This window comes from Lathyrus oleraceus, chromosome 3 (genome assembly GCF_024323335.1).
Source record: "Lathyrus oleraceus cultivar Zhongwan6 chromosome 3, CAAS_Psat_ZW6_1.0, whole genome shotgun sequence".
NCBI classification, from domain to species: domain Eukaryota; kingdom Viridiplantae; phylum Streptophyta; class Magnoliopsida; order Fabales; family Fabaceae; genus Lathyrus; species Lathyrus oleraceus.
In genome coordinates this window covers 225,288,973-225,305,008 of record NC_066581.1, presented here as the reverse complement: position 1 = coordinate 225,305,008, position 16,036 = coordinate 225,288,973, and the positions used below count along the sequence as shown (strand labels likewise).

The window sequence follows — 16,036 nt, the reverse complement described above, 5'->3', positions numbered from 1 at the left end:
CTCCGACATATGTACAACAATGCAATAATGTGTGTTAACAGGGTAGAATAATTTGGGTAATCTATGTATATTGCTTGATGCATGATCAAAGGTCTGACGTCCATGAGAATAAAGGTATGTAGAGTCTATGGTTTCCTGTAGAAAAACCCATATCCCCCTCATAGGTATGGACTATGCTCCAAGGTGGTCCCTAGAAGGTTTCCCAGAGTCATCGACTCGAAATGAAAATACCCTGCCGTAGTAAATGCTCACAGGACAAAACTACTTCCCAGTGAATCTAGTCTGGGTGTGGCTCTCGTGACAACCCAACGCGCGAAACACAGGTGTACACGACTATCCATAAATCTATCATGTGTGTATACTAAGCTCGGGTATAGAGCTTCACTCATGTAGTATCAACCCCAACCCAACAGAGAGTATAATAAATAATATCCATAATAAACAATATTTAAAGCGATAAAGAATGCGATAAATAAAGCAAGTAAATCAATAAAGGTAAACACCCAAACAAACAGAGAAGCAATCAAAACTAGGCTCGACTCCTTTTAGCAACTTGGAAATGCTCCAAGAAGCACATTCCCCAACAGAGTCGCCAACTGAAGCTAGTGGAAATATATTTGAATGTATCGCACACTCGGACATACAACAGAGTCGCCATCAAACTTTAGTTATTTCCAAAGGAATGGGAAAACATCGATAAAACCCAGGGGTAAAAGATTGATGGGTAAGGAAGTCAGTTATATAAGGGGAATGTATTAGAACCCCTAACATCCATGGTACTCCCTGGGAACCATTTTGATTGTTCTCGGTCGAATGGGTGTGATATTTGAAGATCACTCGCAAAAGAATGAGGGAAAAGAAGGAGAATATATAGAGTGCTCGGTTAGGATTGGGGTCCTCATGCCTACGTATCCTCATAGTGCAATGAGGAATTTAGAGCTCCGTAGTTCAAAGAACTAGTGGCAGGAGATGAAAAGAGTTGTGATCAAGGTATGGTTTAAACCAAAAGATTATGTTGTTTGAACTCTAATAGGGGTGAAGATATGATCCCAAGAGTAAAACTGGTATGACCAATAGGTGGACTAGCCGGGTTGCCACTATATGGTATAGCCAAAAACAAGGAGAATTAAGTGTTTGGGGATGATCCAAACAACTCTTGGTTCATAGGGTGACGCAAGATGAAGCTCAAAGGGGTAGTGTATTTGGCTCAAAGATAACTGATATATCACCTAAATTGAAGGAAGGTAGAATGTGAATGCATCATGGAGATAAATGAATTGAATGACCGAAGTCTCAGAATTGAAGGATTTGGTAACAATGACTGAAGAGGTATAGTTTGAAACCAAGGTCAAGGTATATTAGAATCTATCGGAGAAATGGAATTTGTACCATATAGGGAAACAACGTCTTAGCCAAAAAGAAGGAATTAAATGTCTGGGTACGAGCCAAACAACTCTAGGTACAAATGCGGACTGCCGTTATATCGTCCTAAAAGGGTGTATATGGAATTCCAAGGAAAACTGTATTTCGGTGTCAAAGGAATAATATGTCACTAGGGTGAACGATTTATGATCGAAGGTAGATAATGGATCATGAAAGATATGAATGGTCCCCTAAGACGGAAAGAGAGAATAATTAGGATTATGCTCGCTAAGGATTCACATCCTCGGGCCTACATATTCTCATTGTGCAATGAGAATGTCAGAGCAATCGTAGTTCGTGGAACCACGAGAACAAAGAGAGACTGACAGTGATGAAAAGTATAACTTGTACCAATATAATGGTATCAAGGGAACCCACAAATGGAAAGAACTTGGAATCAAAGAGTAAAACTGGCATTAACCGATATGTGGACTAGTCAGGCTGCCACTATATGATATAGCCGAAAATAAGGCGAATTAAATTTTTGGGTACGATCAAAACAACTCTTGATTCAAAAGATGGATTGTCGCTATATCATCCTAAAAGGGTATATGCGGACCCAAAGGAAAGTACTGTTATGAATAAGGAACAGTATATCACTGGTTGGGGAACAAACAGTTCGAGATCAAATAAAAATGGTATCTTGGATCCATGAAAGAGATAGACTCTGGATCGAAGAGTAAACCAGAGTCTTAGGAAAAAAAAGTATGAATTAAATGTTTGGGGACGATCCAAACGACTCTTGATTCATGAGGTGGAATGATGTTATATCATCCTAAAAGGATGTACAAAGAGTCCAAGGAGAAGTATATTTGATCTTAAAAATATGGTATTTGTTAAATGAATGAAGAATGATTGATTAATAAATAGGATGCTCGCGAAGAATCTGGATTCTCTTGCCTACATATCCTTATAGTGCAATAAGGAAATCAGAGCTTTTGTAGTTCAGCCTACTAGGGCTGAAAGCAAAAGGATTGATAAGGCAAAAGAAAGTGATTTGTTGAATATGGATGAGTCTTGATAGTTATTTAGTAAGAACCACACTAAAGTGTATGAGTAAAGTCAGATACGATGAGCAATTGGGTCAAGCGTCCCGTACCCAAAGATATCCAGAATGAGGGTAGGAATTCTCCATTCTCATCCCTGCTTTACTACTTAAGGCTCATGGCATGTAATTCTCATCCTAACTTTTAAGTTGCTGGAGAAGAATCTTTGTTGCTTCTTGTGATGATGAAGACCTTATCAATCATTTAATTCAGATATCACTAAAGTCTATGAATAGAGGTGAATACCATGAGCAACTGGCTCAAGCGTCCTGTACCTAAAGATATTCAGAATGAGTTAATGGAATCCTCCACTCTCATTCACTCTCTATTTCTTAAGGCTCGTGTCGTACAACTAGAATCATGATTGATAAGTTGCTGTTGTAGTCCTTTGCTTGTTGCATTGCTGCTTTGTGAAGAGAGAGCCTTGACAATCGTATGATTTTAATTGTGCCAAATTCTATGAATAGAGGTGAATACAATGAGCAACTGGGTCAAGCGTCCCGGTACCCAAAGATATTCAGAATGAGGGTAGGAATTCTCCATTCTCATTCCTTCTCTATTGCTTAAGGCTCATGCCACACAATTCTAACTTTGATTTAACAAACTCTTGAAGAACCACCTTTGATGCTTCTTGTATGATCCACTACTTGGTATGACTAAAGATGCCTTGATTGAGAATCTGACTTGAGGCCTCAAGCTCCACAGCTTATAGAAAAGTTCTTATTAAGTGACTAAAGGTCTTTTGGTCATTCTAATTAGACTGTGGGATTATACAAGATCAAAGAATTTAGTTAATCAAAATGACTTTTGATCAACTTGAATCGAGGGTTTGAATTGATTTTGAGAACTAGGTTACTCCTAATCTAAAGGTTAGAATTATTCAAGGGCTATACCTTGAAGCGCCGCGAAAAATACAGAGTCGCCCCCGGACTTTATTTATTCCAAAAGAAGGGAAAATAGCGATAAAACCCCAAATGAGAGAAACGGTCTCGCAACCAAGAGCGTATTTGGAAGTCGGTTATGCAAGGGGAAGGTATTAGCACCCCTCACATCCATGGTACTCTATGGGAACCACTTGCTCGTATCAAATGCGTATGGATGTTTATTTATCTGTATGTTGCTTGCTATCGGGAATAAGATGAAAGGATAATATGGGGAGAAAATAAGTTTTAAGTTAGTGTGCTCGCCAAGGATTTGGGCCCTTGTGCCTACGTATCCTCATACGTGCAATAAGGAAGTCAGAGCTTCGTAGTTCGGCTAAAAAATGGAGTATTTATTTGGTTGTTTTTATTGAACAGTATTGACGTTCGTGCGCTACTGTTCACTTGCTTGTATACTCTGTCATGGGAGCGGAAAGTATTTTCTTGTTTCTGGTAAAGTGGATACGTTTGGTTCACACTCTAGCAGTTAAACATTACTTGCTCGCACATGGAGGCTTAAGCTTCATTCATGGTAGAACGGAAGTAACACGTTCTTATTGAAAGGTTTTGAATAGAGTACATTAAGGAAAAAGATGATTTGATTTGTTGGGGTTGATTTTATGTACGGAGACAAGTATCAGACCCTTGGCTAGATACAGTCAACGGTCCAATAACTTGGGAGTTGAGAGGACAATGTTGTCCTAACCACTCTTTTTCATCCAAAAAAGAGATTTGAATTGTGAAAAGAGTTTGACAAGTCTAATCATTGGAACTTAGAGGGCGACAAGTATCTGACCCTTGACTAAGTACAGTCAACAATAAGAGTATTTGGGAATCGAGAGAACAATGAAATACTAACTACTCCTTTTCTCCCTCATAGCACTTAGATCTAACTTGTTTGAATTATTAGATGTTTAAAGGGGGAAAGTCAAGTGTCGGGTCCTCCGGCTAGGTACGACCGACAACCCAATTACTTGAATGTTGTGTACAAACACGTACACCCCATATGGCATTCCAATTTGTTATGAAAACGGTTTTGAAAAAGGTACTTGACGTTGGATCAAGCATTTGAATTTATCATGAAAATATTGTATGAAGAATGGAGGTGAGGTAGAATAAGGTTGAGAAGAGAATGGAGAAGGGATGCTAGAATGGGTTTGAAAAGGGAATGGAGGAGATATGTCAGTAATGGGTCATGACATGGATGGAGAATGATTGATGTTGGATCAAGCATTCATATTACAATGGTATGAGTTTTATTCGGAAAACAACTTGACATTGAATCAAGTACTTTTTGTTTCTTTTCAAATGCTTTGTTTATCATTTTGTATTTTATCTTGGCTATTAACATGCATAGTGGACTATCTAGAAAGCAATAAATCTAAGTTATTACATGACTATGGGGTGGGGGAACATTTGACCCACGATGAGGGATGGATCCACACAATACAACATAAGGGAATGAAAGGAAAATACAAGTTACAAACTATTACACTATGTACCATGCCTAAAGCATACAAGTGACATGGTACTTCAAGCAATACAAAACTATTGAAATAGAACGAATTGGTTAGAAGTATGGATAGCTAGGAGTGAGCTTGAACCTCAAAGTCACATGTGGAAACACAAAGTAACAAACGGGTTAGCATAAGGTAAGTCGAATGAATGAGAATGATGCAACAATATGTAAGTACATACAATGGTTAGAATCGACTCAAAAGGTAATGGATTAATCAATGAAAAAACAATCAAAGATTTATCCTATGATCATGGAAAATGAAATTAGACACACAAAGTATTCATCCCCTAAATTGAAATGGGATTTTTAATTTACAATATGATCATAAACCAAAGGATCGATTAAATGAACAACTAAAGTGAATATTAATTCTAAAAGTCTAAAATCTACCTAAACATGAATTAGGATCACAATTAATGCATGGTATGATTAATCTATTATTGAATTAAGTTCTGAAAAATAAGATCCTAACTAACCTAATTTCTAACCACCTAATTAATCAGGAAACTATATTAATTCCTAATCATCAATTAACCTAATTACTAGAATTAATCTAACTAATCACTAAAACTATGCATTAACCTAATAAAACATAAAATTTTAATATTTTTAGAAATGAATAATCCTAATCAACAAACAAAATCAGGATTAGCAAGAAGAATTGAGATTAAAAATAAGTTAATCAAAAATTAATTATCAACATGAACATGGGCCATGAGGGTGATATGGATTGAAGGGGATGTACTGAAAACAAACGCTTTGGCCAAAGAACTTCTTGGACAATAAACCCAATTCCACATTCATCCAGATAGCATTTCTAAGCCTCACTGTGCTCAGACGGTGATTCAATAATGTTCTATGGCCACACGAAGAAGGTTCCACAAGATCTGGAGTCCAAATTCATCTTATGCCCGTGCCAGCCACATATGATTGAATGAAACGATTCAAGAAAGCTTTTCCACAATCAAAGAATCAAAGAAACGAGCGAATTGCATGGAAATTTAATGATGAAACGCGATCGAGACCAAAGTCGAATTCATCTTGCTCGCTTGTGTACGAAATAGAAAAATGAAGGGAGAAAGAACCTACCAGTTCGACGCAGTGGCTCCGGGTATTTCTTTTGACCCTCTCTTTCTCAATGCATGTATGTTGTTATTAGATCCGTTGTTGCCACTTTCGATTCCTAGTTTCTCCTCCCCCTTCTTCTTTCTGTTATGTGATGTTCCTCTCTGTTGGAATTCTGCTTGTAGGTTGGTTGAAGAGCATCGACAAATGGTTTGCGAGAGTGAAATTAGAACCTTTTCTTTGTCAAGTTTGAGATCGTTTTTTTTGTTGGTTCGAAGAATGGTTTGAAGGTACCGAATTCATTGATGATTAAGCCTTTTTTGGATTGTTAGGTTAGAATTGGTTATGTGGTGATTGAGGGTGAAGAAATTGGTTAGATATTGGTGTCTATTAGGAGTGAGGTTGAAGTTTCTGTTCTGGAAAATTCGCGGTTGAATGGTGGTTAAGGTTAGTTGGTGAAAATTGGGGTGGAGTTATGTTGATTTTTTCTATTCTTTTAGAGGTTATTGAGGGAGAGGAATGTGGTTGAAAGGTTGAGGGTGAAGTTCAGTTAGAAGGTTGTAGAGTTTGAAGCGGTTGAGGGTTCAAAAAGAGAGGTGAGGGAGAGGAGTTGCAGGGTGGAGTTATATAGAAAGGTTGGAAGGTTATCGAAAAATCTTCTTCGCAGGGTGATTATCAGGGGATTTTTGGAAGCAGTTGGAAATTGGTTTAGTATTTAGTTAGAGATTCATTTTTCGGTTGAGGAATTTTTATGGAAGATTAAAAGAATCCCTTTTGAGATTACTGTTGTGCAACTTTTGACATTTGGGTTAGTGTGAAGCCTCCGGTCTTTGTCAGTTGTGAGATTGAAAGGGTTATATGGTTCTTGGAGAGTGGGAGTAGTTAGAGTATTTTGTTGAAGTTTGTTAGGGGAGGTTCGAGATTCGGTTAGAAGTTGTTACAGTTTTGTTGAGGGTTGGTTGATAAGTTGGAGAATCGGTTAGCTATATGGTGATTCTTCTATTGTCAATAGATGATTTAAACATCTATTCCATACCCCAGAGTCTCCAAGAGATTTTGAATGCTTTCGAAGTCGTAGATCAACGCTATGAAGTAATCTAGATGTTCGATATCTAAAAGCATTCAATTGAGATTTTGAATTTCATAGATGGTCTTCACTTTCCCACCTAGTAGTAACTGGATTTGGTTGTGATAGATAAGAACTCATGGAATCTATCAAGTAATTCCATGTCACTGCTAAAGTCCCTCCTTTAAACTTTTCTTGGTATTGTTTCAAAAGATCGCATGCAACCTGTTGAAGAAGAACGGTGTTGTCTCCTTCAAATGTCTGAAAATGTCGTGATCATTCCTCCATGAACCAAATCGATTGACAGTGGTATAACCATGGGCTTCACAGGCTTCCCTAAAGGTGCTGAGTGACTTTACAGTATACGATGTTACATAAGCCTTTAGACCTGCCGAGAGAGCATGTACGGCTGTAACTAATTCTTCATCGTTAGTCTTCTTTATTTTAGAGTATTTCTCCACTAGGTTTGTAGTGGATAAATGGAATGCGTAAGTTGAAGCCGACATTGGCATATGCTTATGCTGATGAGACTGGTAGTCAAGAATAGCTACTTCGGGTTGGTTTTCGAGGTCCAAATTGCTGACAAAGTAGAGAATATATGATGGTAATTGTGGTAGCCACTTTGAGGACACTTACGGAAGAATATATGAGGCCTACCCTACCACTAACAAGTTCCCCAAGAGTTGCACCAAACCGTTTATTGACCGAAGGAAGGGTACTTGTGTACTGCTCATCACGGGAGACATCTCCAAAACAGTTTAGAAGGTTGTCTCGAGGAATTCTCACTTAGCGGAATTTTAGAGCTCCATTATCAACACCGTTAAGACCAACTTTATGACTGCAATCATGTATCTCAATCCCATGAAGTGTTTGATGAGTCTTCATATCCCTTATTGGAACAATGAAAGCATGAACACCCATATCAGAAATTCTTTTTACGTCATAATTAGGTAACATCAGCCTAGCAAAAGCAGTGGCAAATTTACCATGCACGCCAGCATTGCCAATCCACCATTTGACGGCACCATACGAATTCATCAGTGATCAATACCATGGTGAAGCTCAGTCATAGCAAAATAACCAGCATATTCCAAGTTATCAATACCATCATAGTACTTTTAGACGAAATGATATGTAATGACTTGCATGGAATGAATGAAAATGGACTTGGCTGAACAACACAGTGCCTTCAAGCCAGAGGGAATATGTCATGCTACTAGACTAAATCCAACCAAGCGAATGAACACTTAACCAAGCCAAAGATCGTGACCACCTTGAATGAATGCACCTTGATCCAAGCATGAAGATCATGAACAAGTAGACTTCTGATGAATTGTTGAATAAACCAATGAAGCTCGATAAATGACCAGATGATTCTTAAACTTGAAGGCATACCTTCCTTCCACGCCTTGTGTGATAACACTCTTGAATCCATGATTTTATGTTTTTTCAGATGCAAGTGGAGTGTGCTATGATATTATGAATATGTAGATGTGATGAATGCTTATCATGATATGCAAATGCCTAGGGTTAGTGACCTAGATGAACTTGCGAAGAGTGGAGTGAATTTTGGGGTATGACAGCTGCCCTTATTTAATCTTCTCCAACCTGAATGTACAAAGAGTACCGGCTTCCAGACATTCAAGGTAGGAGGGGATTAAATACTAAAAATATTTAAAAAAATTGCCCACCAAGAACAAAATGGGTTGTGAGTATAGGTCACGAAGAAATTCTCCAATGAGGTATAGGATGAACAAAGTATCTTTTGTGTAAAGCAGCTGTCGGGGATCGAAAAGTTATTTGGTCAATGGATAGTTATGAAAGGTTAGAGATGCATGACATATGCATGATGCTAATGCAGTATGATTATTCCTTTTTTTCACACCAAGCTCTCGGTATTTTTATGAACAAGCTTTTCTTTTTCTGTTTCTCAAAGCTCTCTGGCAAGCACTGAGAAAAGATTTCCGTTTGGGAGAAAGGGTGGAAGATGTTGGAAGAAATGATTTTCCAGGTGGAACCTGGACTTTGATGTGATGGCTGGGGTATTGAAACTTTCTTAACCGAAGGGTTAAGCAGCAAGATGAGGTCTACACAAACGAGTGATGGATATCAATATAGACGAGTATCGAAATGGGTCAGCACGACTGAAAGCGGGAGAATTAGTATGAACAAATACAGGAAATGAGTCAAAACGAAGGAAGGTTAAAATATCAATACGATGAGTATTAGAAAAAGAATTGACACATAGTAGGGGATCGACATAAATGATTTTCTGCAAGAAGGACAAACACAAACGAGTATTGAGAGTCAACACAGACGAGTGTTGAGAAGCAAATCAACACAGACGAGTGTTGACGATTGATACAAACGAGTATTGGAAAAAGGGTTAACACAAACGAGCGTATTAATACAGACGAGTATCGAAAAAGGTTTTAACACAGACGAGTGTTGGAGATCAATACATACGAGTATCGGAAAAAGGTTTAACACAAACGAGTGTTGGAGACTGTAACACGGTGGGAGAACTAACTTTAGTTAAATGTTGCGGATAACAAGAGTCGCCACCGACTTTTATTTTATCCAAAAGGAAAGGACATAAAAGAACAGGAAAGACCTTAAAAAGATTTTGAGTTCGGGGGGTAGGTTATACAAAGGGAAGGTATTAGCACCCTTTATATCCATGGTTATCCATGGGCTCTTAGTTACTTAGCTCACTTTGTTTGTTTGCAAGAGTGTAGTGTGTGATTAGAAAAATTTCTTTAAGTACTTTGTAATGGCCCTCGTATGGGTGTATACAAAGCCTAGTTTAGAAATTGTGAGGTGTAAAAGTAATTTTGAAAAGTGTGAGCAAGTAACTATGAGATACCTACCCTAGATTAAGTCTTTCGTGTTCTCGTATATTCTTTCAATGGTAAGACTGTCCCTATTATTAAGGAATAGGTAGTCATTACCTTGGATGTGTTTAAGGGACGGGCGTGGGGTCATTGTATGGTCAATGAAGGCAACATAAGGGGTGTCCTTTAGCAACTCGTAGGGACTATCATCATATTTACCGAAGGGACAAGATCATTATATCGTAGGCAACCTCGTAGGGACTTGATCTTTTAAGTTTATAGGGACTTGATCTTTTAAGTTTATAGGGACTTGATGATTTTTCTGTTTGAAGGGACTTTGCTTAAGACACCCCTATTTTCGAGGGACTTGACCATTTAAAGAAGGCAACCAAGAGGAATACCCTAGGAAGTACAGATGGCGATCAAAGATCGACTTACGTGTGTGAGTGTTATTTTTCAGATATTTGTCTTGAATTTAATTTTCTAAGTTCAATTATTTACAGTTAGTTTTTTTGCACTCCCTAAATTACTAACCACGCAATAAATATTTACAAAAATAAAAGCAAGAAAAATAAATTCCTAAACTATTACATGGCTATGGGACAGATACATAATAATCAGGCGAGAAAGAATAAATTTACAACCTATACATTTGTTCCTAATATTATAAATAAAATAAAATTAAAATAAGGAAAATAATGAAGCAAAAATAGAATAGATAAAAGCAAATAATAATAAAATAATAAATAAACAATGGTAATAAAGCAATAATAAAATAACAATAATAATAAAGTGATAATAAAAAGGTTAGAATTTTAAAAGAAATTATTTTAAGTTAAACAAGTTAGATTTTTTTAGAAGTTATTAGAAAATATGAGTTTAAAATAAATTAGTAATAATAAAAGAATTTAAAATATATTAATGTACAAATTATAAAATAAAAGAGTTATATGAAAAATATTAAGTTTGTTATTTACAAAATAAATAAAGGTTATAGAAAATATCAAATTATTAGATTAATAGGTTATTATTATTATTCAATTAGAAAAATGGTCAATTAGATTTTATTTACAAAATATATAAGGATTTATTATTATAAGTAAGTAATAAAAAAAAGTTATTAAAATAGTTAGTATTTATTATTTATTTACAAAAAAATATAAAGGTTATAGAAAAATATTAAATAATTAATCTAGTAGGTTTTCACGCCCTACATTACTAAACCACGCAGTTAATATAGGATCAATGGCAGGAATTTAAATGGCAGAAAAATAAATGGCAGAAAAATAAAATGGCAAAAAATAAATGGCAGAAAATAAAATCCTAATTATTACAACGCTTTGGTGCAGTTACATAATAAAGATGGCGAAAAGTAAAACTGAAAATATTACAAGTTAAAACTTAAAATATTACAAGGGCGAAGCAGTTACAGTGTATGAATAACATAAATATGAGCGAAAATAGGAAATAATAATAAGGTTTGTTAAGGTTTAAGAAAAGGTTTATGGTTTAGAGGAAACAACACGGTTAAAGTTTTAGGTTTGAAATTTAGAGTTTGTGGCGAAATTGTCAGGGTTTAGGAAAAATCAGGGTAGTTAGTTATAAACAAAATGTGCAGATCTAAATATATGTATATATAAAAAAAATGAATTAAAAAAACAACGGCGTTGCTAGCGCAAAATTGCGATCATCGCAACTGGATCGGATAACACAAATGTCACGCCTCATACACGTATATGTGAAAACGGCGTATTGACACGATCCGATCCGAAAACATAATCAAATTATAACATAAAATAGAAATATATATATATTTAACACACTAGTTACATATTATAAATTATATATTATATGATCCATATGCATTTTTATTAACAACAAAATTATTATTATATTATATTATATATTATGAGACATGTAAAACTTATATAAAAACAAACACATCAAATACATAATACAATGAACCAAATTATTATACATGTTATATTTATGTGCATAAAAAAGCAAAACGGCGATATCCTGATATATTTAACCAAACCGCGTGTATCTGGAATACATAACACAGTCACACATATGAACATGTATTTGAAACACAGTAACAAATATATCAACAAAATAGATAAAGTATATATCATATATAAACTATTACCAAACTGTGTGTACGATAGTATAGATCAGCCACTCTCAGTTTCTCTTTTTTGTTCTGTCTTTTTGCCTCCTTCTATCAGTCATGCTAGTAAATATATATAGGAACAAATTAGGTTAATGATAATGGGCCTAAGTTTATTTTGAAACCCAATATTAAATTAAAAACTGAATAAAGTTAAATAATTAAAATAGTTAAAATTAAAATAAAAACTAATTAACCTATTTATTTATTCTAGACCTAATATAAAAATAAATAGACTCAAAAAAAATAAAAGTCGGACACCAAAATGCTCGAAAAAATAAAATGAACACGTCAAAATAATCAACGCGAAATAAATGACTCGGAAAAATACAGCGTTTGGTCGGATTTTGAAATAAAATTATGACCGTTTAAACCGCTCAGACTGATCAACATATGACCAAAAATAGTCGTAAAAATATTTTTAGCATGTCAAATTAAACCACGTGAACCGCAAATTAATGTTACCGACATTTGCAAACTTAAACTTGACATTTTTTCGTTGACTAATTTTAGGCACAGTTAAAAAGTTAATTTGACCAGTCTGTTTGTAAATTCCGAGAAATTATTCCGGCTAATATTAAGACAGAAAAAAAATGTTATGCTATGAAGATGATGCAAATGAATGTGAAACAAAAAATTGGTTAGAGTAAAAAATAGAGGGCAAATTTTGGGGTGCAACAGCTGCCCCTGTTCAATTTTCTGAAACTTGAGGAGTTAGATTGGCCTGTGTGCCATTCGTGACTTGGAAGGTTGAAGGGGATTGAACATAAAAGCCCAAAAATTTGCACTCGCCGGTGCGTAAAGTAACACTGATGACTGGTTGTATATGCTTAAGTGGGCTTGAAGATGCCACTTGGAAGAACTGGAGATGGGCTTATAGATGCCATCTATAATATCAGGAGGTGATAATATCTTGATGTTGATACTGGATATCAGTACTAGGTCTTCGTATAGGCCGTCTCTGAATCGTATCTAAGAACATACTTTTAATTTAAGTGTCAGAACCAAATCTTCGTGGCGATTTCTTTCTGAATTAAGTATCAGCACTAGACCTTCGTATAGATCGTCTCTGAACTGTTTTGAATTGTTGAATAGACCAGTAGAAATAAATCTTCGTGATGATTATCTCTTCTGAAAATATCCTGGATTAGGGAATAGATCTTCGTATAGACCGTTTGCATACTATCCAAGAACAAAAGAATATCAGGATTAAATCTTCTGAGAATATCCTGGACTAGGGAATAGATCTTCGTATAGACCGTTTGCCTACTATCCGAGGATAAAAGAGTATCAGGATTAACTCTCCTGAAAACATCCTGGACTAGGGAATAGATCTTCGTATAGACTGTTTGCCTACTATCCAAGGACACCTTGAGTAATGATTAAGTATCAGCACTAGATCTTCGTATAGATCGTTTCTGACCTGTTGTGAATTGTTGATAGTATTATATCTGTATATAACCATCCTGCAAGGAAAAGGTTAGTTTATGCAATATATATGCATGCATGGCATGGTGCATCTAAGTAAATGTATTATGCACTTATGGATATGCTATGGTATGATGTAAGTGATGTATGTATGAATCATGCGGCCTGAAGCGTCCGGATATCTTTGTATAACAACTGCTGGCTAGGGAAAATAAATCCCGATTCGTTGCTGAAGAGTATGAGGAACTCATTCCCGTCTTGTTTGATAGTATAGTATTTGTCACTTCCCGTATTCGTTCGTCGTACTTCTATTGAAGGAATAAGTTCCTGAGTATCCCGACTGAGGATAAAAGAGATGGACATAAATTCAAGGGGAGACGTAATTCGAAGTATCTATAAAGATAGATTTGCTCTACTGGGGATTTGTAGTGGGGATGAACCGGCGAAGCTTCGTTGAACTACTACCCTCGTTCGTCCTTAGTAAATACTATTACTGCATTTTATGCATTTCTGGTAGACATCAATCGTATTCAAAAGCATACATACATTCAAACACAACCAATGGACGTTTTCGCTTATGTAAATAGAGTAAAAGTAAATCTGGATTCAAAGATGAAATTTTATTTATATCACAAAGTGACCTATACATAGGCAAGTTTGTACAAGGAGACAGAAATCCTAGTAAGAGGAATTCGTCGTAAATTTTTTATAAAACAAAGAAAACAGCTATGTGAAAAATGATCCTATTGAGTTTCAATTCTACTATTGCCATTATCTTTAAATATCTCATCTTCTGCTGTTGAGACAGAAATGATTGGATTGATCTTTATCTATTTGAACTTGATTTAGGTAGCACCATCAGTTGAAGTTACATGAGTGATCCAAACGAGACATAGTCATACGCTTTAATCCCTAACTTTTGCCTGGATTGCCCTTTCAGGTTTTCAATCCACCGGGATACCCTTTTTTGCCCAAGCCGCCTTTTCAGGTTTTCGACTTGCCGGGTGTACATTTTTTATATATATATCCCTAATTTTTGCCCGAACCCTTTTGGTTTGCCGGGATGCCCTTATTTTTGCCTAGGCCAGTCAACCTAGCGGGTCTCTTTTTATGCGTAGTATTTTTTAACTATGTCTGCGTTTACAGGCTGTGGAAAGTCTTCACCATCCATAGTAGTAAGCATCATGGCACCTCCTGAGAATACTCTTTTGACCACAAATGGTCCTTCATATGTAGGAGTCCACTTGCCCCTAGGATCACCCTGTGGTAGTATGATACGCTTGATTACCAAGTCACCAGCCTGATATACCTTTGGCTTAACCTTCTTATTGAAAGCTTTGATCATCCGTTTCTGGTACATCTGACCATGACAAACAGCTGCCAACCTCTTCTCATCAATCAAATTTATTTGGTCGAGTCGAGTCTGAATCCACTCATCTTCATCCAAGCCTGCATCCTTCATGATTCTTAAGGAAGGGATCTGAACTTCAATGGGCAGAACTGCTTCCATACCATAGACTAAGGAGAATGGGGTTGCCCCTGTTGAAGTACGTATTGTAGTGCGATAACCATGAAGAGCAAAGGGTAACATCTCATGCCAGTCTTTGTATGTTACTGTCATCTTTTGTATGATCTTCTTAATATTCTTATTAGCAGCCTCCACGGTGCCATTCATCTTTGGCCGGTACGGAGAAGAGTTATGGTGTTTTATTTTGAACTGCGTGCAGAGTTCAGCAATCATCTTGTTGTTCTTCCGGAGAGAGCAGGTTTCTCAGATGTATATTTGATAAGATCCATCTTAGAAATCAATAAAGTGGTATGATTCAACATATACTGTCTTAGTCGGCGAGCAGCCTAAGCCAAAGCATAGCAAGCTTTCTCGAGCTGGGAGTATCTTGTTTCACAGTCGGTACCTTTTGCTAAGGTAGTATATTGCATGCTCTTTTCGACCAGACTCGTCATGTTGCCCCAACACACACCCTATTGAATTTTCTAACACGGTCAAATACATGATTAGAGGTCTTCCTTCAACTGGTGGCATCAGATTTATAGGTTCTTGGAGATACTTCTTGATTTTGTCAAAAGCTTCTTGACATTCATCATTCCATATCATCTTTTGATTTTTCCAGCGAAAACCTCTACCTAGTCACGTAACATCTGACTCAATCTTTCTTTGACACTGTTTTCCAAGCCTGCTCCTATTTTGACTTCTTTCTTGTCTACTTCAGTACCCAGATTTACAACCTCAATTGATTCCTCATGCGGCTGTGTAACTTTCTCTTCTTGTTGTAATAACCTAGCAAGCTCTACAGGTACTTCACAATCTTCATCCTTTCCATCTTCAGCTTGATAGATCGGATTCTCGAAATTATAATTGGAAATAGTAGAACTGTTATCAATAGGATCCAGAGTGGATGAGGATCTGCATTTTAGTGATGTGGGTGTGTGTAAGAACACATAGCTGATGAAAATAAAATAAAAGAAAAACAAAGAGCCCAATATTTACGAAAATGAAACGTCCATTGATTTTTATTGAATGAAGTATGCAAATGAAATGACATCCCGA

The 16,036-nt window shown here is 36.3% G+C and overlaps 1 pseudogene; it reads right to left on the bottom strand.

The window, feature by feature from the left end:
• Positions 1–6,951: 6,951 nt before the first annotated feature.
• Positions 6,952–15,708, bottom strand: LOC127130534 (acyl-coenzyme A oxidase, peroxisomal-like; annotated as a pseudogene).
• Between the last annotated feature and the right edge of the window lie 328 nt (positions 15,709–16,036).